Source organism: Canis lupus, chromosome 20 (assembly GCF_048164855.1).
Source record: "Canis lupus baileyi chromosome 20, mCanLup2.hap1, whole genome shotgun sequence".
In the NCBI taxonomy this organism is placed as follows: Eukaryota; Metazoa; Chordata; class Mammalia; order Carnivora; family Canidae; genus Canis; species Canis lupus.
In genome coordinates, this window is record NC_132857.1 from 32,457,105 (window position 1) to 32,484,662 (window position 27,558).

Sequence of the window (27,558 nt, forward strand, 5' to 3'; positions counted from 1 at the left end):
AAATCATTGGCTTTTAAAATAGAGAAATAATATTTTCTCTGCTCAGGAATAATAATTTTCAAATTTAGATCTTTCAGCTAACTTAAGTGTGAAAAATGCAGGTGTTTAGAGGATTAGTATCCTCAGCCCAGAGTAGCTGGCTGAGGGGACTGTCAGCCATCTACTGAAATGGGAACGGCAACAGAAATTCATTGGCACTAGTTCTATAAAATTTAATTTTCTTTCCTTTTCCTATGAATGCTCAAATTAGCAGATGGATGAAAGTGTCATTTATTTACATTCATTCAGGGTATTACTTGTAGGAAAATGAATGTGTATTCAGAGGAAAGCTACAGAACGATATTATTCTTTTACATTTCACACATGTAATTTAATATGTTTGTATATACATAGCAGTGTGTGAATTTCTAGGAAGCATTTTTAATTAATCCATTATTTCTAAGTATTCATATTTATAAATGAATAAATTTGAAATATGTTTTTATATCTTAATTTATGGAATATTCTCTGATTTCCCTTCATTTCTTAATAGCTATTTTAGTTGTAATGGGAGGGTTCTAGTCCAACTCAAATTACGTCTTGTCCATAGGGCTTATATTACATCATCTGGTAAAGAATGCACACTCATTTCTGCTCTCCCAATTCATTTTTCCCCCTCATTTGACAATATTTTATATAGCTTGTGAAATATGCCTCCCGACCACACAGCCGAAGTCTTAATGGTAAAGACAGTTAATATATATTAACATTCAAGAAATATGCACTGTTTGCCTACTATGAAGGATTTAAGGAAAACATGTCTATTAATGAATTGGCCTCCTTAATGCATATTTATTAATTACACTATTTTATGATTCTCTAATAACATAAAATTTTAAGATAATCCAGGACTTGTTTCTTAAAATTAATTTTTCTTCTGTAAAATATTGGTTTAATAATGGCAATCCTTAGGAAAATATCACACTTGCTTCTCTTTAGGTCTATCATATTTAACCTTAAAGATTTCAGTTAATAGGATAATTTAATGAAGTCTCAGTTTGAAAAAATATATAATACTTGGAGAAAATTGAAAATTTATTCAGATGAGCTCTTTGATCATTTTCTCCTGTTAACACAATAGTTTCTGAAAGTCCCCTTTCAGATGTAGCGTGCCCTTGTATTTGTCTCTTGTACCCAGTGTAGAGAGGGGTTAGAATTGGCACTTAGTAGCACTGGATTTTATTAATGTCTTTGCTGTCTAGACCTATAGTAAATACGTAACGAAAAGATGAAATATGTATTCTTTTAGAATAAATCATGGGGTTTCATTAACAAACAGTAAGTTAGTGGTTGTATTTCATCACCTTTTTTCCCAAATAGACCTTAGATGATAAAATCAGATTAAATTTTAACTTGGAACAGATGAGTTTTGTCATCTGTAGATTTGGCATCAATTGCTACAAATTGGTATGCATCTTTGCCATGTGGTAACAGTATTTTTAAATCTCCCCAAATTATGATCTTCACAGTTCAAAAGATCCACTTGTCAGGTCTAGCACAGCTTCAGTTAGGTCTGGTTGGAGTGTATTATACCCACAATGCAGGTGTTGATGATCAAAATAAAACATCTTTCTGCTTAAATCTTTACCTCCATCCTGTGAAAGAAAATTGATATTCACCAAACACAGAGCTTTGATGTGGGAACCACATAACAAGATCCCTTCCCATTACCATCTGTGATGCCTGGGGACTGCAGGGGATATTGTCAAGTCATCCCCCCAAAAAACATAAGCAGATATGAAGGAACGACATGAAATTAATACATTTAGTTGTGTGGTAATATTTCTCTTCTTGTAAATTTACATTCTTAAGACATTATTTTTTTAAATCTTTGCACTTTTTTCCCCCTGTGGACAGTTTTTAGATTTATCAGCCAGAAAAGAGATATGGATATTTTTCATGTCTGGCATTCATCACGGATTCCGTCTAGTTCAGTTTCTTTAGCTGCCTTGCTCACTCTGGGGAGCAGTCTCTATAGCTAATCAATCACTCATCTCCGTATTTTGTGGGTGGCTGTCACCTCAGTATGTAAGAGATCAGACTGAGGGCTATGTCTGGAAAACAAAACAGTGAGATAAATTCTTCACTCCTTTTTCAAAGAACTAGCAATTCTTAAAGAGCAAGACTGTCCAAAATGCTGAAATAGACTTTGATCACCACGGTTCCTGTGTGTACATGGGGTGGGTGACTACGTATTAGAACCTGAAGGACATTAAAATGGCAATTTGCCTAAATACCTGTGAACAGTTAATTTGCCACAAAGCTTATCATTCAATTAACTGTACTTTAAAGGTCTCTTAATTGCCAGAGATTAACTTGTGTTTTTTTAAATCACTGAAAGTGAATCCTTTGAGAATTTTTTTGATATAAGATGCTTTATTTCTACTCATTGTTATGAAACATCACACCGAAGCATGAAGGTTCATGATGGTTGTAATGGGGTGGGGGGTGCAGCCTAAAATGTTCCCACTATTCGATGTAAGATAATTATCCTTTTATAGAAGAATAAAATACACTTAAAAGAAAAGCAAACAAGCATAGCTGACATTTTGATAGGTTAGGACACTGGAATTTCCTATTATATATCAACTATACCTCAGCAAGTCAGAAATTTTAGAAAAAAGTAAATTTTTCTTGGAAAGATAATCACTTTAGTTCTACTGGTTTTTCCACTTATTAGGTAGGTAATTTCCACTAATTAGCTAGGTAATTTCCAGTCAGGGAACACTTCTGAGCCTCCTTTTTATTTATTTTTATTTTTTTAAAGATTTTATTTACTTATTCAAGAGAGGCACAGAGAGAAAGAGGCAGAGACATAGGCAGAGGGAGAAGCAGGCTCCATGCAAAGAGCCTGATGTGGGACTTGATCCTGGGACTCCAGGATCACACCCTGGGCTGAAGGCAAGCGTTAAACCGCTGAGCCACCCAGGGATCCCCTGAGCTTCCTTTTTAAATGAAGGAGTCAGTTTTAATGATATTTAGTGACCTTTAAAATACTACAATTTAAGGATTTTATACATCCTGCTCAAGAAGACTGAATGACAATGCTTGTATTGGGAAGTGTGGTATGGAATGGAAGTGAGGCAGTGTTAGAACTTTAACACTTAATGATATATTTGTTTGCCTTTGTTTTAAGATAAACTCTGATGATGTAAAATGAATGATTCTGTATAACTGAATAAGAGGTAAGGAAATCCTTGTAGGGACAAAAGCTCGGAATTTCCTTTAATCTGTGTTCTACCTATAGTGGACATTCCTGGGGGGAATCTAGCCCCTGGTGCTTCCAGAAGGTAATGGGTTTTGGAAGATGCTGAGAAGAAGCAATAAGGCTAAGAAAGATTTCCCCAATTTACTAGTAATTTCAGGAGAAGCTCTTAGAAGAGGAATCTTACATGTGGATATATCTAAGGTGTTAAGATATTAAGAAAGCCCTGGAAGAATAAGCCTCAAAAAGTATTTGAAAAGCCAATCTCATAGTTAAGAAGATACATCTATAGGTATAAACTCTTTTTTAACCTTCATGAACTTCCCGCAGACAACCAGACCCAGGGCTGCTGATTTCTGATTTTCTAGAATTCTTCAAAATATTTAAAATACAAAACAAGCATTCTCTACAGAAGGTCAGATTTCATTGTAGGGAGAAAATATTGTTTGTGTTGCCCATTAATAAATTATTTCCTACTGAAAAGAATCCATGAGGCATCACTAATTTCGAAGTTACTGAACAGTTATATGCTCTGTAATAGGGCCCTTCAAGATAAAGAAATCTAAAATCCAGAGTTCAAAATCTACAAAGCAGTTTGGCATTTTGTAAGAGTTTGGAAGAACCAATGTTATAGGTCAAATCCAAAAGCAGGCTACTGCCAGAATTTTTTCTTGCTTTAGGAGGGTCAGTCTTTGTTCTATCTAGGGTTTCAACTGATTGGATGAGGCCCACCCACATTGGAGACAGCAATATGCTTGACACAAAATGCCTCAATTTAAACCTTAATCTCGCCTAAAATGCCCTCATGGAAACATTCATAATAGCATTCAACCATATATCTGGATACTGTGGTGCAGCCAAGTTGACACATAAAGATTATCATCACAGGTCCTGTCTGCTGCCAGTTCCATAGATGATGTGACACTAGTGTGGCTAGCACATGGAGTGTGATCTTGGATGTGGTTAGGAGATCCCCTGTATAGAACAGTAGAGGCTACAAGGAGAGAAACTGAGCAATGTCACCTCTGTCTTAGGTTCAGATACCTAGAAGGAGATGCTCAGAAGGACAATCCTTGTGCAAGAGATTTGCTAGTGGAATTTTTGAAGGAGAAACTCTTGGGGGACCAGGAGAGCAGAACAGGGAAGAGAAAGAAGTCAAGCCAGGGTAGATGTTGGTTGATGTGTACAGAGGTAGCTCCAGCTCTGCTGTGTGTGACCTGATGTAAGGCATGATCAGTGGGCTTTTTTCTTGCTGCTGATCAGTCATTGGCTAAGGATTGCTCCCCGGGGACATATACTCTTGGTCAGTTTCCAATCTCTGCACACATTGGCAGAGGCCTCCTGAGACAAAAGGCTTCCTTCAAGGAAGAGTTCCAGGTATAAGGACTTTGGAAGTGTTGACTCTCACCCCCCCCCCCTTTTTTGTATATGTAATGATGAAACATGCTCTGATGGTTGAACAAGGAAGGAGAAAGAAAGACCTTAATTTCCAAGTGGAGAATCTCCTTCTTTGTGGAAAAGTAGATCAAGACTGTTAACAAAAGTTGGTCTGTGTTATTGCACCTGACTTTAGGATCCAAAAATTTTTTTGCCACGTTGTGCCTTTCCTTCTGGAATTGTAAGTTGAGAACACAATGCTAGTACCTGTTTACACTGTGAAGTGGATATTGTTACAGAGAACACACCAGAGCCTTTCTCCCTGTTAAGCAAATCATGCCCGTGTGAATGTATGATCTGTGGAGAAACCCCTGTAGTTTTTACCTGCTGATGCTGTCTGTCTTGTTGGAGAATAAATTTTGGATGTTTTTTTTTTCTCTTTCCCCCACAAAAACAAAACAAAAAAAAAAAAAAAAACAAAAAAAAATAAATTTCTAGACTCTAGATGGAAGCCCTCCTGCCCAGGATGCTACATCAGTAAACTGCAACTTATATAATTTTCATGCCCCTATAAATGCTATGCTTGACCTGACACATGGTATATCCCATCAGCCAATCCCTGAAGGCCAAGCTGACTCTCAGCTTCATACTTATTCCCTTGTCCCTTATTTCTTTTCCATTTTTCTCTTCCATGTGTCTTATTCACTTTCTGTTTTTCTTTTCCTTATTCCTTATTCATTTTTTCTAGAAAAGCTTGCCACACAGTTCTATGAGACTGACATTTCATGAAGCATCCATGTTTGTAGTATCTAAATTGTCTTCTTTAATCATTTTGACAAAAGCAAAACATGCAAACTACAGGGAAACATAGATATGGTTCTGTGCGATTCCAGGGCTCTGAAATGTCCTGTCCACCTCCTAAACCCCCTTGCCCTGCACATATATATCTCAGATTTTGAGATGCATCTTTTCTTTAACATTGACAGATTATGTTTTCTATATCTTATCTAACATTCTAATAAAAACTGTTTCAACTCCTACCACCAAAGCCCTACCTCACAACTCCATTCCCCAACACCCAAACCCACACTCCTGCAGAAATTCTGCTTCCACCACTGACCACTGCCACAGTCAGCTCACTAAGTACTTTTGCTAAGATCTGATACAGTTGTATTTTTCTGAACCTTTTAAGGCCAAGAATAAGTCAGTATAGGATAATTTTTCTGCCATTTAAAAAAATTTTTTTTATTTATGTTTTTTGAGAAAGAGAGAAAGAGAGAGAGCAGAGTAAATGAGAACAGGAATACAGAGAGAGAGAGAGAGAGAGAGAGCAGAGTGAATGAGAACAGGAGTAGGAGGCAGGGGCAGAGGGAGAAGGAGAAGCAGACTCTCTGTTGAGTAGGTAGCCAGACATGGGGCTCCATCCCAGGACCCTGGGATCCTGACCTGAGCCAAAGGCAAATGCTTAACCGACTGAGCCACCAGGTCCCCATTTTTTCTGTCTTTTGAGTCATGACTTCTACTCTATGAAACCTTGCTGATATCGAAGTGAAGGAGGCATGCAATTCTTCACTAGGTACCATCAGCTTTTCAGCTTGTCTTATTCTCTGACTTTTCTGCCTTCTGTACAGTTATTCCAATTCTGCCTTTTCCCATCTGATTGGTTAAAGAAACTTCTCCCTTTCTGCCTTCTAAATACCAACTTTCTCTACAGAGCAAGATAGGAGACAAGTTAATGGGTTGGTGAGAGTGGGAAGCTATTGTGTATGTTATTGTGTGTGTTGTGTGTGTTGTGTGTTTGCATTTGTGCAAACAATGGAAAGGCATTCACTAAAATCAAATAATGAAAAATGATGGCTGTTATTGCTATGAAACCACTGGAAAACTTAAACACTTAAGAGATATATTAATTAGCAAAATAATTACAATGATAATCTTCATGTGATACTGTGTACGTTCAGAGTGTTTTTCTTTGATTACTAACTCCCTGCTATGGAATGGCTAAGGGAGTGGTATTATTCATTCATGACACATCATACAAAGACTGAATAGAAAGAAATTTGGAGATATTTCCAGGGAACTGTTACTACAGACTTAATAGTGGAGCCAGAACTAATCATGTCTCCAAACAGGTGACCTTTGCAAAACCCATCGCACTTTTTCCTCTTCTTTCTCTCGTGTTTTTGTTCCTAATTTTCTTTCTTCCTAGACCTTTAAGAGATAATTTATAGTGCCTCATTCAGACTTTGAAGATAAATCTTGATAATGTGAGCTTACAATGGCTAAATTGGTTTAAAATAAATTAGATTAAAAACAAATCTCTGGCACATGAGCATATGACCCTTTTCAGACCAGGGCTGATTTTGAAGTAACCACTAGGAAGAGGAGATTTATAGGGGCACCTGCGAAAGCATCTTCATTAGGGAAGCGCTGGAGGGGACTGCAAATTATTTTACAACTCACCATGCATTTTCCGCCTCCAAGATGTCCTCATGGCTCCAGAGCAATTAATTTGCTGTGCTAGATAATAATTAAAGTATTTTAAATGTGTGCTGTTCAACCCATATGCAAGCACATCTGTGAAGAAGCCTCTTTATGACTGCCTTCTGTTTATTCTTGACAAGTCTTTTGTTGTGCCAAAGAAAATGAGTCAACACGCTGCCCAATTGACCCAAGTTGAGTACCTTGTCTGCTATCATTAGTATGCCCAGACAATTAGGACCCATCCCTAGTTTGTCACATTAAGCCAGTCGGGACGGAAATTGCAGGCATGATGTGACACTATCCATGAATGGACACACATATTTGAATGATATTTTGCCTTCTTCGATATCTCCCCGTTCTAGATTAAATCAAATGCAACTGGGATTTATCACAAAATGAGACACCAATGTTGGGCTTTATAAAACTTCTCAAACAAAATGTCCTGGATAGTTTCTATTTTTCAAATAAATTTAATATAAACTTGATAGTATCTAGTCATATAGGAAACTAACCACTGGTTTATCAAGTTTTTATATTCACATGTCCAAGGACCAATAAATTCTAGACCTGTAAAATTTTGTGTTGCCCTTTTTTTTTAAATAATGAAACACTGGATTTATTACTTTGAAAGAACAAGAACAATAAAAAGAGGGGGGCTCCTACTGTTATGTTAAGAAAACAAGCTTGAAACATTGAGACTTTTGATTTAGAGAGTTTCTAATATTTAGGCACATTTCTCCATGCATCCCACTCCTGCCTACTGGGTTCAATTCACTTCTGATTGAAATATATATCTTTTAGTAATTCTTTCAGGAAGAGTCTATCTGAGGTAAACCTACATACAGTCTTTTCCAGAATATGTCTTTATTTACACTTGCTCTTGAATTCTATTTTAATGAAACAGGTGGTATAGGACAAGAGAAATTTATTATTACACAATTCTGGGAGCTCCAAGTCTGAAATCATGGTGGGTCAGGGATGCACTCTCTCTGAAACCTTCAGGGGAAAGATCCTTTGTTGGCTTTTCTGAATTTCTGGTAGTTTGTCTGCAGTCTTTGATGCTCCATGGTTTGTAAAAGAGCCACTCCGACCCTCCAGCTCCACTGTCCTCTTAATGTGTTCTGTCTGTTAGTCAAACTCCCTTTTATAAAGAAACTACTCATATTGGGTTAGATCCTAATACAGTGACCTCCTTTTAACTTTATTATCTCTATAAACACTGTATTTCACAATAAGGCCACATTTTGAGGTACTGAGGTTTCAGATTTCAACGTAATTTGGGGGGAAGTGTGCAATTCAATGTATAACAGGTATTTAGATTGTTTAGCTTTGTAAAAAAACTACCAAACTCCCTTCCAAAGTGGCTGTACCTTTTGCAGTCCCATCAGCAATGATGGGAGTTCCTGTGGCTCCACATCCTCTCAAGCTTTGGTTAGTTCAATGTTTTGGATTTAGGCATCTTAATAGATGAGTAGTCATATCAAGTTTTGTTATAATTTGCGATTTTCTAATGGCATGGACAATTTAGCCTCTTTTTATATTTACTTACAATCTATCCCTCCCCTTTGGTGAAATGGGTGGGTAGATCTTTTGTCCATTTTTTAGTCAGTTTTTCCTATCAGTGTATATTCTAAGAGGTTTTGTGACTGTTTGTTTTGCTATTATAGATAAAGTCTTTATCAGAGGGGAGCCTGGGTGGTTCAGTCAATTAAGCATCTGTCTTCAGCTCAGGTCATGATCTCATGGTCCTGTGGGATTCTCCACTGAGCAGAGTCAGCTTCTCTCTCTCTCTCTCTGCCCCTCTGCCCAGTTCTTTCTCTCTCTCTCAAATAAATAAATATAATCTTTTTAAAAAACCTTTATCAGATATGTATTTTGCATATATTTTACCATGTCTATAACTTGTCTTTTCATTCCATTAGCAGTGACATTTGCAGAGCAGAAGATTTTAACTATAATTAACTCTTACTATTCTTTTCCTTCTGTGGAGAATGTTTTGGTTGCTGTATCTAAAAGTTATACCCAAGTTTTCTTATATGTTGTCTCCAGTATTTTTCTTAGTTTTACATTTTACATTTAGGTTTATGACCCATTTAAATTAATTTTTTGAGAGATTTTAGGTCAGTGCTTAGATCAATTTTTTTTTGTAGAAAAATATCCTAGTATTCTAGAATATCTAAAATATTATACTATTGTTACTTAAAAGTGTTATTTGGGGGGCACCTGGGTGGCCCAATGGTTGAGCACCTGCCTTTGGTTCAGGTCATGATCCCAGGGTCCTGGGATCAAGTCCCACATCAGGCTCCCCACAAGGAGCCTACTTCTCCCTATGCCTAGTCTCTGACTCTTTCTTTGTCTATCATGAGTAAGGAAAAATAAAATCTTTTTTTTTTTTTTAAGGAAGACTATTATTTCTCTATTGAAATTCCTTTGCTCCTTTGTCAAAGATTCATTGAGTATATTTGTGTGGGTCTACTTCTGAGCTTTCCATTCTGTTCTATTGATCGATTTGTTGATTCTTTCACTAGTAACACACTATAATAAGTCTTTAGATTAATTACATCCTTCATTTTTGTTCTGCTTCAATATTATGTTGATTATTCAGGGTTTTTGCATTTATGTATAATGTTTAGATTTAGCTTGTCAATATTCACAAAACTTTCTGGCATTTTGACTAGGATTGTGTTGAATTTATAGCTCAAGCTGGGAGGCCAGACAACTAAACAATTTTGAGCCCCCCTATCACTGAATATGGACTATCTATTTATTTGGTTCTTTGGTTTCTTTTTTCAGATTTTCAGAGTTGTATAGTGTTCATCATATAGTTTTTACACATATTTCATTGGATTTGTACCTAATATTTTACTTTTTGGTGCTAATGTAAATGGTGTATATTTCAATTTCAAATTCCAATTGCATATTGCTAGTAAATATAGGATAACAATAGATTTTTATATATTAACCTTTCATTTTTTAACCTTACTATGATTGGTATTAGTTCCAAGAGTTGTGGTTATTATCATTGATAATTCTTTCAGATTTTCTACATAGACAACCATGTGATCTGTGAACAAAGACCATTTTATTTTTTCCTTCTAAATCTGTATAAATTATATTTTCTTTCTCCTCTTATTACGTTAGCTAACATTCCAGTATGATACAGAATACGGGTTGTGAGAGGGAATAGCTTGCCTTGTTCTTGACCTTTTGAAGAAAAAAAATCTAGTTTTTCACCATTAGATAATATGCTAGCTATACAGATTTTGTAGATTTTTTTTTATCAAGTTGCTGAATTTACACCTTATTTCTAGTTTACTGAGAGCGTTTTTTTGACATGAATCAATGCTTTTGACTTTGTCAAATGCATTTTCCACATTTATTGATATGCTTATATGAATTTTCTTCTTTTTTCTGTTTATTTGATAGATTACATGAATTGATTTTCAAATGTTGAATTTTCATTGTCATTTTAATGTCAATGACATCAGTAGTGGTACCCCTCTATCAATGGCAGTATTGGTAATTTTTGTCTTCTCTCTTTTTCTGTTGGTTAGGCTGATTAGAGATTCACCACTTCTACTGATTTTTTGAGAACTAGTTTTTATTTTGATTCTTTTCTCTATTGTTTATTATTTTAATTTTATTGATTTCATGCCTACTGTGTATTATTTCCTTTCTTCTGCTTACTTTGGATTAAAATATTACTAGCTATTTTGTCTAGCTTCCCAAGGTGAGAGCCGGGATTATTGATTTTAGATCTTCTTCTTTTCTAATATATGTAATTATGCTATAAATTTCCCTCCAAGCCTTATTTCAGTGCATCTCACAGATTTTAGTTCAATCTATTTTCATTTTTATTAAGTTCTATGCATTTTGAAATGATCTTTGAGACTTCTTTCTTGCCCCATTTGTTATCATTTATAAATGTGTTATTTAATTTCTAAATATTTTGGGAATTTCCTGTTATCTTTCTGTTATTAATTTCTAGTTTCATTCCACTGTAGTCTAAGAGTACTTTCATGAATTATTTTCTTTTAGATTTGTTAAGGTCTTGTTGTTGTTATTTTTAATGGCCAGATTATGGTCTATTTTGGTGAGTATGAGAGTGTCAACTGTAGTTAGATAAAATATAATGAATATAAAATAAATTCAATTGATTGAGGATGTCATTCATTTCAGCTATATCTCTTCTGATTTTCTCCTTACTGACTGCTGAATCCCTCTATTAGTGATAGAAGGGTGTTGAAGTCTCTAATCATATTAGATTTGTATACATCATCTTGAAATTCTATCAGTTTTTGTCCCATATGTTTTGATACTGTTGTTTAACACATAGACATCAAAGATGTGTATCTTCATGGAAAATTGACCTTACTATCACGATAATGTCCCTCCTTATCCTTGATATTTTTCCTTGCTCAGAAGTCAGTTTCATCTGAAATAGTAATTCCAATTTTCCTTTAATTAACAGTGTAGTATATCTTTCTACATCAATTTATTTTTAATTTTTCTGTGTCTCTCTCTTTAAAAAAAATATTTTATTTATTTAATCATGAGACACCAAGAGAGAGAGAGGCAGAGACATAGGCAGAGGGAGCCCAATGCAGGACTGGATCCTGCACCGGATGCTGCACCTGGGATCAGACTGTGAGCCAAAGACAGAAGCTCAACCACTGAGACACCCAGATGTCCCTGTGTCTCTATCTTTAAAGTGGAAAAAGTTAAACTTGTATTTTTTTTATATTCACTTTGACTGTTTCTGTCTTTTAATTAATGCATTTAGGCTAGCTACATTCAAGTGATTATTCATAAATAGTGTCTATCATATTTACAACTATTTTTTGTTTGTTGTCCCTGTTCTTCATCTTCCTTTTCCACTTTTTTATGCCATCTATAGTATTAATTGGCCATTTAATATAATTTAATATTCTTCCCTTTCCTGTCATAAAAATTTTTCTCATGTAAGAAAACTATTTGGGACACCTGCGTTGCTCAGTGGTTGAGCATCTGCCTTTGGCTTAGGTTGTAATCCCCGTGTCCTGGGATCAAATCCCACATCAGGCTCCCTGGAGGGAGCCTCCTTCTCCCTCTGCCTATGTCTCTGCCTCTTTCTCCGTGTCTCTCATGAATAAGTGAATAAAACATTTACTCTGCCTCTTTCTCCGTGTCTCTCATGAATAAGTGAATAAAATATTTTTAAAAAGAAAGAAAGAAAAATATTTAGTGGTTGGCATGGATTTTACAATATCTATTTATAACTAACCTAAAACCACTTTCAAATAACACTACACAAATTCGCAGGTAGTGTATACATGTCATGTTATTCCCAATTTCTTTCTCCCATCCTTTATAACACTGCTGTCAAACATTTCACTTGCCCACAAGCTGTAATCACCAAATACATTGTTATAATTGTTATTTGAAAAAACTTTATTTTCATATTAATGAAGAATAAGAAAAATAAGATTTTATTTTACCTTTATTTATTCCTTCTCTAACGCTCCTCCTTTCTGTATGTATATACAAATTTCTCACCTGTATACAATTTCCTTTTCTAAGAAGAACTTCTTTTAATATTTCTTATAAAAGAATTACACTAGTAACAAATTTCCTCAGTTTTTTGGTTAATTTTTAAAGCTATCTTTATGTTTTTTTTAATTTTTTTTTAAAATTTATTTATGATAGTCCAGAGAGAGACAGAGGCAGAGACATAGGTAGAGGGAGAAGCAGGCTCCATGCAGGGAGCCTGACGTGGGATTCGATCCCGGGTCTCCAGGATTGCACTCTGGCCAAAGGCAGGCGCTAAACCGCTGCGCCACCCTATCTTTATGTTTCTTTCACATATGAGGATAACTGCTAAATGTGAAATTCTAGGTTGGTTTTTGTTTCTCAGGTCTCCTTGCTTAAGTAAGTCTTTGGTCTATTTCAAGTTAAATTTTGTGAGTGGTGTGAGAAAGGGATCCAATTTAATTTTTCTGCTTGCATTTCTTCAGTTTTTCTGTGTGTGTCCTGACACTTTACTAAAATATTTTAATTAAATCCAACAGATTTTTGACTGGTTCTTTGGGATTTTTCTATACATTGGATCCAATTATAAGCAAATAGTGATATTTTTATTTCTTCCTTTGCAATTTGGATGCATTTTATTTCTTTGTCTTGCCTAATTGTGCTGACTGGGACTTCCACTATTTGTTGAGTAGGAGTGGTGAGAGTGGGCACCCTTGTCTTGTTCTTGATTGTAAAAAAAATAATAATAATAAAAAAAATAAAAAACAAAAAACGCTTCCTATTTTTCTTCATTAAGTATGTTAGCTGTGTGTTTGTCATATATGACCTTTCTTATGTTGAAATATGTTCCTTCTAAACCAAATCTGTTAAGGGTATTTGGAGACCTGAGGATTCATGCATAATAAAATCATTGTAAATTGGGATTACAAACTTTAATGTAAAATTGCTCGAGATTTCGGTTTCTTATTGATAGCATTTTGTTTTTCTACACAAAGCTCTAGAACAGGGTTAAGATTCCTTGCCAATTCCCTAACTTTAAGATGAGGATTTTGTGGTCCATGAGAACTGAATATTGTTTGAGGTTCCAGCTGCTGAGAAGGCACCTGAGCTTCCTCATGTTAAGTAGTCCATCTGAGATTCTTCTCCCAGGGGTAGGATCCCAGTCTCTCTCCCTGGCCTCATTATGTATTCTGACAACATCCTGAACCTGGGCAGTGTCAGGTATCACTTACTTGCATAGCTGCTAGTTCTTCTGTTCTCTAGTATAGAAAGATTTTGTCTGTCTATATTTCAAGCTCAGAAGCGTAATCATTTCTGACCTTTTAATGTATTCAATATTTCAGTTTTGTGGGGCAGAAAGACATCTATGTTTATTCAGCCTGTCATATGACCCAAAATCATGACTCCATTTTATATATTATTTTGATTTGGCTAATGTTTCCAAAAGGCCATTTATTAAAATTCTATAAGATCTTTATTCTTAGAGCAGCTTCATAGTGAAGTGGAAAGAGCAAGGCCTCTGGAATAAAGCACTCTGGCTTGAATTATCACTTAAGATTTTGCGACTGTAGAAAAACTATTTAAACTTTTTGGATTTGATTTAAAATGGTAAGGCAGAATTACCAGCTTTTTTTTAAATTTATTTTTTATTGCTGTTCAATTTACCAACATACAGAATAACCCCCAGTGCCCGTCACCCATTCACTCCCACCCCTGTCCTCCTCCCCTTCTACCACCCCTAGTTCGTTTCCCAGAGTTAGGAGTCTTTATGTTCTGTCTCCCTTTCTGATATTTCCCACACATTTCTCCTCCCTTCCCTATGTTCCCTTTCACTATTATTTATATTCCCCAAATGAATGAGAACATATAATGTTTGTCCTTCTCCGATTGACTTACTTCACTCAGGATAACACCCTCTAGTTCCATCCACGTTGAAGCAAATGGTGGGTATTTGTCATTTCTAATGGCTGAGTAATATTCCATTGTATACATAAACCACATCTTCTTTATCCATTCATCTTTCGTTGGACACCGAGGCTCCTTCCACAGTTTGGCTATTGTGGCCATTGCTGCTAGAAACATCGGGGTGAAAGTGCCCCAGCGTTTCATTGCATCTGTATCTTTGGGGTAAATCCCCAACAGTGCAATTGCTGGGTCATAGGGCAGGTCTATTTTTAGCTCTTTGAGGAACCTCCACACAGTTTTCCAGAGTGGCTGCACCAGTTCACATTCCCTCTAACAGTGTAAGAGGGTTGGTTCCCTTTTCTCCGCATCCTCTCCAACATTTGTGGTTTCCTGCCTTGTTAATTTTCCCCATTCTCACTGGTGTGAGGTGGGATCTCATTGTGGTTTTGATTTGTATTTCCCTGATGGCAAGTGATGCAGAGCATTTTCTCATGTGCATGTTGGCCATGTCTATGTCTTCCTCTGTGAGATTTCTCTTCATGTCTTTTGCCCATTTCATGATTGGATTGTTTATTTCTTTGGTGTTGAGTTTAATAAGTTCTTTATAGATCTTGGAAACTAGCCCTTTATCTGATACATCATTTGCAAATATCTTCTCCCATTCTGTAGGTTGTCTTTGAGTTTTGTTGACTGTATCCTTTGCTGTGCAAAAGCTTCTTATCTTGATGAAGTCCCAATAGTTCATTTCTGCTTTTGTTTCTTTTGCCTTCGTGGATGTATCTTGCAAGAAGTTACTGTGGCCGAGTTCAAAAAGGGTGTTGCCTGTGTTCTCCTCTAGGATTTTGATGGAATCTTGTCTCACATTTAGATCTTTCATCCATTTTGAGTTTATCTTTGTGTATGGTGCAAGAGAGTGGTCTAGTTTCATTCTTCTGCATGTGGATGTCCAATTTTCCCAGTCTCCCATTTATTGAAGAGACTGTCTTTCTTCCAATGGATAGTCTTTCCTCCTTTATTGAATATTAGTTGACCATAAAGTTGAGGGTCCACTTCTGGGTTCTCTATTCTGTTCCATTAATCTATGTGTCTGTTTTTGTGCCAGTACCACACTGTCTTGATGACCACAGCTTTGTAGTACAACCTGAAATCTGGCATTGTGATGCCCCCAGATATGGTTTTCTTTTTTAAAATTCCCCTGGCTATTCGGGGTCTTTTCTGATTCCACACAAATCTTAAAATAATTTGTTCTAACTCTCTGAAGAAAGTCCATGGTATTTTGATAGGGATTGCATTAAACGTGTACATTGCCCTGGGTAACATTGACATTTTCACAATATTAATTCTGCCAATCCATGAGCATGGAATATTTTTCCATCTCTTCCTCAATTTCTTTCAGAGGTGTTCTATAGTTTTTAGGGTATAGATCCTTTACCTATTTGGTTAGGTTTATTCCTAGGTATCTTATGCTTTTGGGTGCAATTGTAAATGGGATTGACTCCTTAATTTCTCTTTCTTCAGTCTCATTGTTAGTGTATAGAAATGCCACTAATTTCTGGGCATTGATTTTGTTTTATCTCCATAATTATCTATAAGAAACAAGAAAGTGGAAAACCAGATTCCTAGCATTCACAAAACGAAGACCTGGGAGTACCCATGAGACATAATATGCAAGTCCAGTTAAATAATTTGTGAGGTCCAGGGCAAGATGAAAATGTGAGACCCTTTTTGAAAATGATTATCCCTGTGATGACAGAATAGCACTAAACCAAACACCAACCCTTTTAAGCTCAGGGACCTGTGCTCTCCGACAGGCACAGTGCCCATGACATCAGCCCTGATGAAATGTTCGGAAGAGTTCTAAATAAAGCAGTATTCAAAGAGGGTTAAGAAAAATCCTGTGGGAGGATCCTACAACTACAAATCACAGAGAAAGTCTATATAATACAGCTTTCCAAACTAAGTGGCACATTAGCAAATTTATAGGGAAATTCTTTCGGTGATTACCTTGTAGCAAAAAGCCTACCTAGAGATTTTAGGCTGGAAGTGCCTGAGTTTCCATCCTAGCACCATCCCTACTGATTGGATGAACGTGGACACATTGTTAATCACTCTGTGCCTTACTTTCCTCATCTGTGAAACAAGGATAATAACAGAGCTTATCATGATGGGTGTTTAGATGAGAGGTCTTAGAAGAGTCTACGGCACATAGTAAGTGATATATAAAAGCTATTACTCTTTTTCTGAACACAATATTATAACACTGTTTAAATTACTGGAGGATATATAGAGAAAAGGAAATGTTTATAAATCAAAAATTTCCCAAGTAGAAATATTTGAATTATTTATTTATTTATTTTTAATAAACTTGGCATGTAGAAAACAGTTCCCATTATGTCATAAAACCCAGGCATAAAATGACAAAATGTATTACACAATAAAAAAGTTTTGCACATCACAAAATAACCACAAAAAAGTTTTAAAAAGTTAAACTGATAATACTTTGTAAAGGGCAAAAAAGTATTTAATAAATATAGTGCTTCCTCAAATAAATAAGCATTATTTTAATGAAGATCATTGACTATGCTTTTTTGGTATTTGCTCCATGTCAATTTCTTTTATTGTAAACTGTTCACATTCTTTGCACATTTTCTATTAAATTAAAAGAGAAATTACAACAAAATACTATATTTTTTATCTATCACTTAATCAAAGGTAAAAGAAAAAAAACTGTAGGAGTGCATAAGTGTCTCAGTTGGTTAAGTGTCCAGCTTTTAATTTCAGCTCAGGTAAATATCTCAGGGTCCTGGGACCCAGCTCTGCATGGGGCTCTGCACTCAGTGGGGAGTCTACTTGAGATTCTCTCCCTCTCCCTCTGCCTCTCCCCTCCACTCACTCTCTCTCTCTCTCTCTCACTCTCTCTCTCTCATTCTTCCTCTCTAAAATCAATAAATAAAAAAAAGAAAAAAGCAGCACTGGATAATACAACATGTAGGCAAGTGTGAGAAAACAGAGAATCTCATACATTGCTTGAAAAAATCAAAATTATATTGAGACCAATTTGGAAACTTTAGCCAAAATTTACAAGACATTGCTTGTTCCAGCACTTCAGCTATATCTTCTATATACATATTCATATAATATGCAATGGCTTATGAGAAAATATTTCCTTTTAGCAATTTCCACAATAACTAGGAATAAAAATTCCTCAGGCTTCCAAGGATATGGTTGATTAAAAAATTATATCTACATATCATGAAATATTAAGCAATCATTAAAAATATGTGGCATTTATCTTACCTAATGTGGAATCCCCAAAACCATCCCCAATAAGTCAAGAAAATGATAAGGATGCACATATTGCCATTACTATTTGACTTTTTCTTGGATGAATTAGAGCAATTAAACCAGAGAAAACAACTGGTGACATTAAAATGTGGAAAGGAGAAGTAAAATGATCTCCACTTGTGAATGATATCAATAATGAAACAATTCAGTTGGATAACAGAACATAAAACTGGGATGCCTGGGTGGCTCAGCAGAGGCACAGGGAGTGACCCTGGAGTCCAAGATGGAGTCCCACATCGGGCTCCCTGTGGGGAGCTTGCTTCTCTCTCAATCTGTATCTCTGCCTCTCCCTCTGTGTGTCTCTCATGAATAAATGAATAAAATCTTAAGAAAAAAAGGAACATAAAATTAACAAAAATCAATACCATTCATATATACAACCAATTAAAGAACATAATGAAACATTAAGTGTCATTTAAGATAGCTACATGAAAAGAAAAAATATATAGTATTGTAGAATAAACTGAACAAGAAGTTTGCTAAATTTATATGAGGAAAACTTTAGAACATTCTCTACTGAAAGACACAAAAGGAGACTTAAATGGAAGGACACTATTTTAATCTTGAATATGATGAGCAAACATTACAGAGATGCCATTTTGTCTAAATTAGGAATAAAATATTTTTTTAATGAGGATTTTTTGTTTGTTTCTAGAGACAAAATGATTCTCCTATTCATTCAGAGGAATAGACTTTTAAAAATAGCTGCAAAAATTCTGAACTTAGAACAAACCAGAGCTCATTAGTCAATGAGAAAAATGAATCTTAAAAATATAAAACATTGCTGAACTTTATTGATAATAGGAGAATTATAAACTGAAACTACAATTTGGCACCCTTTCTCACCAATCAAAACCTTGACCACACATTCTTTTGGCGATTCTGAGTAAAAACCTCTTCCACATTATTGGTGAAGGTACAAAGTGATATAATACATTTGAGAGGATTTGGCAAAACCTAACAACACTTACAAAGGACACTTTGGCCCACCATATCCACTTTTGGGAATTTATCATGATATATCCCCATAAAAATAAAAATAAAAAATCCAAAATATTGGAAACAACCTAAATAGCTATGTAGAGAGACTGGCTGCGTGAACAATGGTGCATTCGTGTGGCTGTAACTGAACCCAAGTTTGTATGCCCAACACAAAGCAAAGCCAGTCACCTCAAATCTGCCTCATCCAAATGAGGTTACAAGTTTTTATGATCATAGGGGTTGAAATTACATACATACTGAATAAAAGGGTGGGGAAGCTTATGACTATTCATGAGGAAAGATGAAGCATGCACATTGAGCAAACATATAGTAACATACATCCCATGCTCACTTTGGGGTGGAGACTTATTATTTTGGGCTCCGACATGAGGAGGTATCTGTAGGACAAGAAAGAAGGCTATGGTATGTTCTGAGAGCTGGTACAAACTGGATGGGGCCTGGGGGTTATCTCAGATAAGGAATGCAGGACCTTGTGTGTTCATAGGCTGGAACCATTATCAGTGACCTTCATCTGTGTTGGTCTAATTTTCTGTGGAGATCACTGATGGATTTGTTAGTGGGATCTGAAGAGAAATAAGAGCTGATTGGGTGCAATAGGTCTCTGAAAATTAAGCTTGCAATGTCTTGTTAGTCTCAACCTCATTAAGCCTATGGGGTGGGAAGCTGGATTAAATTTTGAACTTCCAATAAACTAGCTGTAAAGGACAAGATTGGGAAATTAAAAGTGCTTGAATATGAATTATATATATATGTAATATTTTATCTACATATAAATATCTATTTAAATACAGATAATATTTTACCTAAAATTAAATTTTACTGTGATAGTGTAACTGCAGTTATGTAGATAGCCTTATATTTAGTAGACATACACTGATGTGTTTCATTTTTAAGCATCCTAATGCCTACAACTTACTTCTAATGGTTCAGCAAAGATGAATGGATGAATGAAGTGTGAGCATGTGTATATTTGTGTGTCTGCCTGTGTGTGTATGACAGAGAATATGAGAAAAATGAGCAAATGTTAACAATAAGTCTAATTTTTAAAAATATTTTACATTTTTTAGATAATAGAAGTTGAGAGAACAATTTATTTAAAGTGTGTGTCTTTAATAAAAATAAAAAAGTTTTGGTTTATCCTAGTTTTCAAAGTATCATATTTATATTTCATCAGTTTTCTCTATTTTTTAAATTTCATTACTTTCTGTTATTTTAATATTTTCTTTTCTTTTCTTTTTATGTTCCTTGTATTTAGTTTTTTCTTAGTTTCTTAAGGTGGGAGCTTAAATCATTGATTTAACCTCATTTTTCTTTTCTAAGTAAAGCATTTAATGCTATAAATTTCCTTTTGATCTCTTGTTATGTTCTATGTATTTGAAATAGGAAATTTTCATTTTTGTTCATTCTAAAAAGCTTTATAATTTCTCTTGTGACCTCCATTTCAACCTTGCAGTGATTTAGAAGTGAATTGTTTAATTCCCAAATATTTTGGTACATAGCAGATACCATTTTTTATTGATTTTTACATGAATGTCTTCGTGATTTTATAAAATAATTTACACAGTTTCTAGTTTTTATAATTTATTAGTCTTTGTTTTATGGTACAGAATATGACTTATATTAGTAAATGTCCCATGTACATTAGATTTTTTTCTTGTATTTTTAGTTCAACTGGTTGACAGTATTAATTTGAAGCTACTGTGTCTCATATTAATATAACCATTCTAGCTTTCTTTTGATTATTATTTATATATCTTTACAATTTTTTTGCTCCTAACCCAGTAAGCCTTTAATTGTAATGGAGTTTCTTTCATACAGCATGTAGTCAAATTATTTTTATTTTTTTAAACATTTTATTTATCAGAGAGAGAGAGAGAGAGAGAGAGTGCACACAAGGAAAGGAGCAGAGGGAGAGAAACAAGTAGGCTCCATGCTGAGCAGGGAGCCCAAGGTAGGGCTGGCTCCATCTCACAATGCTGAGATCATGACCAAAGCCAAAACCAAGAGTTGGATGCTTAACCAACTGAGCCACCCTGGTGCCCTAAACTGTTTTTATTCTTTATCAAACCAGATATCTCTCTTTAGACTGCTCTTTAGGTCATTTATATATCATGCAATTATTTATGTAATTGTAGTTAGGTCTATCATTTTATTATTCAATTTCTATTTGTGCTGTCTAGTTTTTATCCCTCTGTTCCCTCTTCTTTTGGATTATATGAATAAGCTTTAGAATTTCATTTCAATTTATATGTTGGCTTTTTGGCTATTTTCTTTGTGTTATCATTTTAGTGGTTGCTCTAGGAATTGCAATTGTATATGCCTTGTCTATTACAGCCTATTTGGTTTAATGTTTATGTACTTCACATTGAACCTAGCTGTCTTTAAAACACCTAAGACTTTACCATCCCCATGCTCCTTTATTTTGTAGTTGTCATATATTAAATTTATATACAACAAAAACCCTCTGACAATGTGGCGATTTTTGTTGTTAATATTCATGTACATGTTAAGGAACCTACAAAAACAATACTCAATTTATATTTATTATATTTATATTTATATTTATATAATTATTATATGTATATTTATTTATATATTCAATATTATGTAAATTTATATTTACTCAAACCTGTGCCACTCAAGTCATAGAGTTCTATGTCTGAGTCTTACCCTTGGAAATGCCCTGGAGAAGACAGAGAAAACATACATGGATACTTCCTGCCCCTGGGAGTATGCAGCCTTCTTTTTCTGATTCCTATTGCTAGAGAAAACATACGTGGATACTTCCTGCCTCTGGGAGTATGCAGCATTCTTTTTCTGATTCCTATTGCTAGGGGTTTCAGTTGGAGATTAGCTGGGAGCACAACTACAGCTAACATAGGCTCATGACTTGAGGGTTTTTTTTTTTTTTTTTCAAGATAAAGCTGCAAGAGAAACAAATGAACAAAATATGAGAATTGTATCCACATCCAGGTTGACTCTCTGAGTTTTCACTCTTCCCTAGAACTTGCTTTGAGGCTCTCAGGTAGTTTATTTTTTGCATTTTGTCTATTTAGCTAATCTTGTCAATTTTGTAAGAGAGATGGCTGAAGAGGACATACCTGGCTGAAAGGAACATAATTTTGTGACTTTTTCCTGTAGTGATAAGGAAACTCGTGACAAAATGAAAAACTGTGAACTCATGTCCATGCCATGTTTGGTTCCATACAAGATTTTGTACTTATGCAGTAAACTAAATACATAAGCTTTCCATAAATTTAATGTAAAACATGAGATTTAAATTTAAATGCATTGTGCTGGAGAAAATGGAAATCTTTTGGGAAATGATATTATTAGGACACAGATAAACTAGATATTATGAGAATCTATGGAAAAACTTTCTATTTGAACTTTCAGAGTAAATTTTACTATCATAATATTTAAGACATATAACCTTTTTAAATTATCTTTACTAAAAAATACATATGATAAATGAAGGCCATGTTTTAAATAGTATGTTTATTATTTGATAACAACTGATTCTAGACCTTCCACATTTTATCCATTCCACAAATCTATTTTATTATTCATTTGTTTTTTAAATGATGCAGGAAGCATATGCAGTGTAATTCCAGATAGATCAGGGTTTAGGATTAAACTTTCACAGAAAAAAGCTACATCATGCAAATACTCATCATTTATACAAAGAATGATTTGACCCATGTAAACTCTTATTTTCATCAGCTCTAAAAACAATAGCTTTGCTTTTCTGTGAGATGTATTCAGCAAGTTACATACAATAACATTCACAAAACACATAACCATGTTTCTAGTGCATGATCTCAATAAATGGAAATTGATGTCATTATTATATTCTAGGTATTATGTCAGATGCTAGGGAAATAAACTGCAATAAAAGCACTGTACTGACACTCAAAGAACTGAGTAGAAAGACAGTTTAGTGGAAAAATGATATGTAATCACATGATAACCAGGTTATTGAATTATGACACAATAATTGTTAAAACATTAGTATGATAACAGAAACAACTAGTTGTAAAAGAAAGTAAAAGCAATTTCCCTGTGTGTATTATCTTACACTACCTACGTAAAGAAGTTTATCTTAGATATGTACTAAAAAAATAAGACTTTATCATTGTCGTGGTAAGAAAAAACCTTCAAGATACATTGTTTATGAAGTTATAAGAGACACAAATGATCATACTGATTATACTGCTATTTGGGTAAATGAAATACACACTCATAACACACATACATGATTTTTCTGGAAAGTTAGTGAATAGTGAAAAAAATAAACATTGTTTACCCTTGAGGAAGGATACTGAATTGCCAGGGTACATAAATAAAAGGGATATTTGTAAATTTTAAAAAATATTTTCCACCCCTTATAGACATTGTCTATTTAGAATTTTAATAACATATTTAGAGATTGAAAGCATAATGTGGGAAAATGTTACTGACATAATATTTTGGTGTAAAATGTAATATAATAGTAGTAATCCAATCTTTTTTTTTTTTTTTTTTTTGAGCAACATAGTTGATCGTTAATACCATTTAGTTAAGGAGGTCTTTCCAAAGATTAGTCAATTAATCTTGTCATCAGCCTTCCAAAATCCTTGGTGAATTTTCAGAACTTTGTAGGGAGGGGCAAGATGGCAGAAGAGTAGGGTCCCCAAATCACCTGTCTCCACCAAATTACCTAGAAAACCTTCCAATCATCCTGAAAATCTATGAATTCGGCCTGAGATTTAAAGAGAGACCAGCTGGAACGCAACAGTGAGAAGAGTTCGCGCTTCTATCAAGGTAGGAAGACGGGGAAAAAGAAGTAAAGAAACAAAGGCCTCCAAGGGGGAGGGGCCCCGCGAGGAGCCGGGCTGAGGCCGGGGCGAGTGTCCCCAGGACAGGAGAGCCCCGTCCCGGAGACGCAGGAGCTGCACCGACCTTCCCGGGCGGAAAGGGGCTCCAGGGAGGTGGAGCAGGACCCAGGAGGGCGGGGATGCCCTCGGGCTCCCGGGGACACTAACAGGCACCTGCGCCCCGGGAGAGTGCGCCGAGCTCCCTAAGGGCTGCAGCGCGCACGGCGGGACCCGGAGCAGCTCGGGGGGGCTCGGGGGCGGCTCCGCGGAGGGGGCTGCGGGGCGGGAGCGAATCCAACAGCGCAGGCTCCGGAGCACAGGGCGCCGGGACACAGCCCAGGATCCGGCCTCCCCCGGGACAGGCAGAGGCCGGGAGGGCCCAGGACAGCGAGGACGCTCCTGCCCGGAGCTGAGCAGATCAGCGGCCCCGCCCGGAGCCTCCAGGCCCTGCAGACGGAAAGCTCCGGAGTTCCTGCGGGGGCTGAATCCAGGTTTCCAGAGCTGGCCCCGCCACTAGGGCTGTTGCTCCTGGGGCCTCACGGGGTAAACAACCCCCACTGAGCCCTGCACCAGGCAGGGGCACAGCAGCTCCCCCAACTGCTAACACCTGAAAATCAGCACAGCAGGCCCCTCCCCCAGAAGACCAGCTGGACGGACTGACAACTTCCAGGGGAAGCCAAGGGACTTAAAGTACACAGAATCAGAAGATACTCCCCCGTGGTTCCTTTTTTTTTTTTTTTTTTTTTGCTTTTTGATTTGTTTCCTTCCCCCACCCCCCTTTTTTCTCCTTTCTTTCTTTTTCTTTCTCTTTTTCTTTTTTTTTTTTTCGTTTTTTTTCTTCCTTTTTTTTCTCTTTCTCTTTTCTTTCCTTCTTTCTCTCCTCTTTTTCTCCTTTTCCCAGTACAATTTTCAGAACTTTGTTAGGGTTTCAGAAAAATTTACTGACATAAATCAAGCCAATATATTTATCAAGCTTTCCAACCTTCTGACATTCCCAACATTCTTTAATTTTCCCCCATAGTTTGCTAAGCCCATAGAATGATATCCTCTGCTTCCTTTGTGACTTTTTTGCACCTGAACGAAGTGGGGATTTCTGGGGCTTATCAGGCCAACTGACCTTGCACAGAGCATGTGTATCTCTCCATCTAACTCATCTGGACTCTGGGACTGAGATCATCTGTTGCTTCGATCTCTCTTAGAAGCAACAGGCCTGTTGAACTTCCCCAACATTTTTGGTTTGGCTTCTTCCACATGACAGCATATCATTAACCTGTTTTATATAAGCATATTTAGTCACAAATATATATTTATTTTTTTAATTTCAACTGAAAATTCATTGGGGTCTCCCACAGCACTGATTATCTTAAAATAAGTTGTTAAACAATAGAAATGTATAGTAGACACAGCAGGTTGCCTATTAAAATCTCGTTTTTTCTCTTTGTACTAAGAGAGCCCTAATTCTAATTGGGGCGGCATTATGCTCTGCTAAAAATATATTTTCTTCTAGCCCATCTGGCTGCTAGGTATGGCAGTATTGCACAGTTCTGGACAAGGCCATCTCTCACTTTGTTCAGGGCTCCAGGCAAATTTTTTTTTTCTGGGATCTCTGTCTATATAAATAGTTTGATTAAAAATATATTAGAGACTTCTATTTCTGGTGAGATGCATTGGACATGTTTTTCCCTCTTTCTCCTGGCAAATGCAGCACAAGTCTTGAATAGTATATACACAACAAACTTATAACCTCTAAATGGTGAGAAAAGTAGACAGCCTGGCTAGTAACATTGGTAACTGAAGGATGGCATGGTAGTAAGTATCCTGGGTTTCCCTTTTTGTCTCATATGTCTCAGACTAAATACTGGAGAAGCCAGCAATCCAGATACATCACTGGGCAGAGATACGAGCAAAAATATAAACAAACAAACAAACAAATAAATAAATAACAAACAAAAAGACTGCTTTCTTATCCAAAGGACCAGAAAAGAGGCAGCCTAGCAGGACAGAAATTTCTGGGAATAACCACCCTATTTCAAATACCACAGGAAAAAATTGAGGCCCCACTCTCAATTCCACCAGCAAAAACTAAGTAGAAAGCTGAAATTACACCTTTACCAAGGTGCAACGAGGCCCCCCAAATTCACAGTCAGGGTCATGTCAGAGAAGACATAGGAGGGAGCCAGTACTTTCATCACTGATGAGTAGTTAGGTGTCTGCCCCTCTGTCCAGAGAAGTGGATTCCACAAAAGGGTCCTTGATGGTGAACAAGAAGCTTGTGTGCTCAGAGAGATGCTTAGGGTGGTATCAGAGGAGAACTAGTGGAGAGTCCAAATTTTCGCTAACGCTTTATGGGGAAAATGCTACTTTCCCCATGGTATCAATGGAGGCTATACGGGGAGCAATAATGAGGTGTTTCTGCCCTTCCTGGTAAGGATTTTATCAGTGGTGACCTAAAATTGGAAAGTGGTCTACATAAGAATCCCTAAAGAATCTATATTTTTAGAAAAAGACCTCAAGGAATATTAACTGAGTCTGGCAAAAGCCCCAAGTTATAAAATAAATATAGAAATATTAATTATATTGCTATATGCTAGCAATGAACATATGGAATCTAGAAAAAAGATACAATACCAGGGGGGTGCCTGGGTGGCTTAGCGGTTTAGCGCCTGCCTTCGGCCCAGGTCATGATCCTGGAGTCCCCGGGTCAAGTCCCACATCGGGCTCCCTGCATGGAGCCTGCTTCTCCCTCTGCCTGTGTCTCTGGCTCTCACTCTCTCTCTGCCTCTCTCATGAATGAATGAATAAAATCTTAAAAAAAAAAAAAAAAAGAAAATGTGCAATACCAGGGCTCATACAGGAGTTAGGAGGACCCAGTTAGCTCTGGGTCGGGTCTGGGGATATCTGAACTGCTGGGGACAAGAGGAGTACCTGGAATGCTTGAACAAAGAACTCAGAGTCCAGTAATGTCTACAAGGCAACATGGGGAGATGGCAAAGACAACACTCTTAGTAATGTGGTATGTAGCCAGCCAGGTCGAGTGACAAATGGTCAGCTTCAACAAGCAACTACTGGAACAGCCAACAGCAGATCCATTCAACTTAAAACTAATGATGCCAGAGATGATGAAATAGAAGAGAACCTGACTCAAGTGGGCAGTATCCTAGGACATTGGAAAAATAAGGCTCTGGACATGGGCAATGGGGTTGAGGCTACAGATCCACAAATAGACTGGATCACACAAAAGGCTGGTATCAACAAAGATCGTATTGACTTTGCCAGTGCCAGAGCAAAGAAATTCATAGATAGCTAAAGCTGCAGCTGTGCTTATCATGTATTCATTTCTCCAGTTGCCCCATCAAAGTCATTATTCTTTCAGAGTTTGATGTTTTGACCTCATGCTCTTTGAACCAGGAGATAATGTGCAAGATGGGCTTGTAGTACACACACCTTATTTTTGTATGTTCTCTTTTCCCTTGAGGATATACTACTGCTCTGCTTTCCTTCTAGTGTTTGTTTTTCTCAGTTTGGACTTTAGATTGGTTTTTGTACGTTGTATATAGTGAAATTTTTCATCCTCTTCATTTTCTTCAGCAGGTTCTTTTGCTCTTTAGAAGTATTGCCAAAGACAGCCATGCAAAAGGGAGCTGGAGGCAGGGGGAGCACAAGGAGGAGAGGCAAGAGATAAGAGGTTGTTCCTTCAAGAAAGCCTATAGGCCACAAAGTAAAATGGGTATTACCACAATAAGGAGCTAAGCTAGTTGGGTTTAGTTTTTAAGTTGCTGTTATTGTCAATTTAGGCTAATACTTGGCCTCAGAGCTGTTATATACAATATTTTTGTT